Below are 4895 nucleotides of genomic sequence, written 5' to 3' on the forward strand. Positions count from 1 at the left end.
CCCACGACCGACAAAAAAAAAAAAAAAAAAAAAAACTACCAAAAGAAAGGAAATGGGTTGTAGCTCATGTGGTAGCATGCTAAGATTAAGCAAAAGGAGCATAGATATGGTACTCAAGCCCCGAGTTCAAGACCTAGAATAAGCACAAAACAAACTAACAAAACCTGCTGAAATTGCTTTAAGAAGGGTCTATGAGAGAAAAATGGTTAGGGTAGATTTGATTTGGGAACATTTGGTATCTGTCACAGTATATGCGAATAGATCCACTATAGGTTGCTGTGGAAATATTATTCCTTGTTCCATTATGAGCTATTTGGATTCACTATTTCAGTGTGAAGTGATATTTCTTGAGAGAAAATTGTCAGTTTGGAGCCCAGCACTGCTGGATCATGCCTATAGCCTTAGCTGCTCAGGAGGTGGAGATCTGAAGACCAATGTTTGAAGCCAGCCCATGAAAGAAAGTCCATGAGACTCATCTCCAAAAAACTACTAAAACACTCCTGGAAGTGGTGCTGTGACTCAAGTGGCACAGCACTAGTCTTGAGCAAAATTAGCTCAAAGACAGCACCCAAGCCCTCAGTTCTAACCCCAGGATCAGCATATACACAGAAAAATTTTAGTATGACTTCTGAACGAGGTTTTGTACCATTTTTCCATGAGTTCATTTTCAGACAGCACTATGTCCTGTGGGAGGCTTCTGTGTTCTGGCTTACATGGCATTTCTATTAGATGATATGTAATAGGCATCTACACAAAATTCCCTCACTCAAATTATATTCTTCAGTTAACAATCTATTATGGGAAAGAATTGAATTTCCCCATTTGTTTAAGTACTCAATGAATTTAACAGTATAAATTTGTAGATTGCTATTTAAGTTATATTCCATTTCTATTAGTTTACGCTCTTAAAGTTCTTATTCTTAGTTTATGTAAGTATGTATGTATGTATGTATTTTGTTGGCCATGGGGTCTGAACAAAGGGCCTGGGAGCTGTCCCTCAGCTTTTCAGCTCAAGGCTAGTGCTCTACCACTTGAGCCACAGTACCACTTTCTGCTTTTCTGCTTATGTGGTTCTGAGGAATTGAACCCAGGGCCTCATGCATGTGAGGCAAGCACTCTACCATTCAGACACCTTCCCAGCCCCTCTTTGTTTAGTTTTAAAGTGCCTTTAATGACCTTTCTTAATATAAGATGATATAATTCTATAACTATATCTAGTTTTTTTAATAGGTTGATGATTTCCCATAGATTCACCGCCATCAAAAGATACAAAGTATTTCCTTCACCCTTAAAAGAACAGCCAACTTCTGTTTCCTCAGAAGTTGCACAGAGGTTCTTCCTGCAGAGTATCTCATACTTATATCTAACACCATGTGACAGAACAGACAATAACAATGTCTTGTTATTCTGTTATCCTCAGAAAATAAAATGCTATTCAAAAAGACTTTGGACCTTTGTTTCCTCATGTTATTTATAATTTAAGGGAGCTCAATGCCAGACATTACTATTTTCTGTAGTTGTATGTTACAAGATCTACATTCATTCCCATGGAATATTTTATTTTTGTTGGGTGTGGTGGTCCTTGTACTAGGGCTTCAACTCAGGACCTGGTAATGTCACTTCAGATTTTTGCTCAAGGCTGGGACTCTTCCACTTGAGCTACCTCACTGCTTCTGGCTTTTTAGTGTTAACTGGAAATAAGACTGGGTAGGTGATGGAGTGGGTATGACTGTGATACATTGTATCCATGTATGGGAACGTCACAACCTCCTTCTTGTACAACCAATACTTGCTAATAAAAAGAAAGATAATTAGAGGTCTAATTGTTCACAGTAAGTTTCTTGTAATTTCCCTTCTTATGTCTTTCTCATTTTTTTCATGCTAGCATGTGTTCAGTGCTGACCCTTAGCTCTTTTTCTTATGGCTAGTACTTCAGCCACAGCTCTAGTTCATTTTTGCTAGTTAATTGGAAGAAAGAAACTATCTGATATTTGTGCCTAGGTTGTCTCTGAACCTCAGTACTCAGATCACAGCATCCTGAGTAGCTAGGATTACAGGTGAGAGCTACTCAGATCCTTGTTGTCTCCTAAATTATCCCATGTCCATTTCACAATGGCAGTCCATTTCCATGCTTCCCAGCTTTGCAGAACTAGCTTAATTATAATCCAACACCAAGTCTAACCTCACCACAGATGCTATTTTTTGTGTCATTCTCTGACTATAGACACCCTTCTCCTGGCTGATGCATTGCAACAACCTAGATGGCTCTCATACTACGCCACAAGGATAGGAAGCCAGGAAACACTAGCTTAGAAGCTGTAAAATCAGAGGAGCAAAAAGATATCGTAGTGCATTCTGCTGTGATCTTATTCTGATTTAAACAGCCTTGTCATCTATTACCAGGAGTAGCTTTGACATCACATTCTGAGTAGTGACTGGGTGTAAGCTGGTGTGTCCGAGCTGACTATAGTATTGTCCTGAGCCTGTGCAGACTGAAGAGACAAGCCAGTGCCAGTAGCACACACATTGGAATAACAAAGCAACCTATAGTTAGGCATTGCCACTCTTTGTTATAGAGTAATGAATGAATGACTCTCTAATTTCTTGACAAGAAATTCCTGCAGACCCATATGCAGCTGCCTCATCAGAGCAAGTAAAGAGCATGGTGCTGCCTGGAGGAAACACTGTGAGAAGCTGCCAGAAAGCATCTGTTTACTGGACTCATGGGGCTCCTCTGTCCTCTAGAATTAATGACAAATGAGGAGCAAACACCTCCCCCTCTAGGCAGACATACACAGGAAGAGCATTGCCACAGCACAACAGGGGACTCCCAAGACATACACTTGATCTGTGCTGTCAGAACTGAGAGTTTTATTTTTGGGGGGGAGGGTCCGGTTGTGGGGCCTGAACTCTGGGCCTGTGCCCTGTCCCTCAGCTCTTCAGCTCAAGGATAGTGCTCTACCACTTGAGCCAAAGCGCCACTTCCGGCTTTCCATTTTGCTTATATGGTGCTGAAGAATCGAACCCCCGGGACTCAGGCATGCAAGGCAAGAGCTCTACCACTGAGCCAACTTCCCAGCCCCAGAGCTGAGTTTTTAATGACACTTCATCCCACAGTGCTCCCTAAACCTTCAACCCAACCCTGCTCCTTTCATGTCCCTGACAATGTTTAGAGGCATCCAACATCCAGACTGAAGATGTTCCTTCATGTTTGGAGTAAGTCTGATCAGACTTTATATGGATCCACTGCTCAGTCAGGACTCTCGATCCCTCCCATCCCCATTTTGATAATGTGTGTCTCTTGACCTATTCCTGTCTTCTCTTTTCAAGATTCAGTCAGGGCCGGGTACAGGTGGCTCACACCTGTAATCCTAGCTACTTAGAAGTCTGAGATCTGAGGATCGTGGTTCAAAGCCAGCCCAGGGAGGAAAGTCCGTGAGACTCCTATCTCCAATAAACCACCAGAAAACCAGAAGTGGCTCTGTGGCTCAAGTCGTAGAGTGCTAGCCTTGAGTTGAAAAGCTCAGGGACATCACCCAAGCCAAGCCCAGAGATCAAGGCCTATGACTCAAAAATAAATAAATAAATAAATAAAAGAAAGCAAAAACATACAAAGCTCAGAATGGCAAGCAGCTGAAAACAGGATGGAATAAACCAACATTATCTATGACAGTTTTCAGATTATGCAGAGAAATGCCTGCATTGTTGAAGCCCAAGCCCATCTGATAGCTGAGTTTTAGCTGGCTGGCATGCCCATGATGCCAGGTAATGGTATTCACCAATTTTGTGATATTATTGGATGAGACCAATAGGCTTCAAGTTGGGAAGCTGAAAATTTTCTATTGATCTAGAAGGAGAAATATATCAAGACAAGAAATGGGATTAACACAATGCCAAAAGCAAAAGGCCATCCAATCCAAGGAAGACAGAATAACTCTGTCTCTGAAAAGATGATTCTCTCAAAGGAATCCTGAGCTGAGTATGGTGATCTATGTTTGCAATCTCTGAATTTAGGAGGCTGAGTCAGAAGTTAGGTTGAGACTAGCCTAAGTTCCATGCCAAGAGAAGAACACAAAACCAAAGCTCATCTTACAAAATAAAAGAAGGACTGGGAATGTGGCTTAGTAATAGAGTGCTGGCCTAGCACATACATGAAGTCCTGGGTTTGGTTCCTCAGTACCACATAAAGAGAAAGGCTGGAAGTGGTACTGAGGCTTGAGTGGCAGAGTGCTAGTCTTGAGCAAAAGAAACTCAAAATGAATGGTGTTAGGAAAAATGTAAAATTAATGAAATAACATCTCTCTCCCTCCCCTATATCCCTTCCTGCTTTCCTCCCTCCCTCCTTTTCTCAGTACTAGGGTTTATACAAAGGATTTCATGCTTAGGCAGGTGTTTAACTCTTAATCCACACTACGGCCTTTTTGTACTTTAGTTTTTAAGTTAGGGCATCCTGTTTTCTTCCCATCCCAGGACCAGCCTCCCATCTAGCTGAGATTATTGGAATCAGCCCAGCTTGATGATTGTGATCAGATCTCACTTTTTGCCTGGGTTGATCTTGGATTGCAATCCTCTCAATCTATGCCTCCCAAGTAGATGGTACTACAGGAGTGATCTATTATGCTTAGCCTTTAAAATGATCACTTAGAGCTGGGCACAAGTGGCTCCTGCCTGTAATCCTAGCCACTCAGGAAGCTGAGATCTGAGGATCGAGATTCAAATCCAACCAGTGCAGGAAAGACCATGAGACTCTTATCTCCAATAAACCACCAGAAAACCTAAGTGGTCCTGTGGCTCAAGTGGTAGAGTGCTAGCCTTTAGCTGAAGAGCTAAGGGACAGCAGTACCCCGGCCAAGAGTTCAAGTCCCAAGACAGACAAAAAAAATCACTTAGGAAGA

The sequence above is a fragment of the Dipodomys merriami genome, unplaced genomic scaffold (assembly GCF_024711535.1).
Source record: "Dipodomys merriami isolate MVZ:Mamm:240054 unplaced genomic scaffold, mDipMer1.0.p SCAF_2785, whole genome shotgun sequence".
NCBI classification, from domain to species: domain Eukaryota; kingdom Metazoa; phylum Chordata; class Mammalia; order Rodentia; family Heteromyidae; genus Dipodomys; species Dipodomys merriami.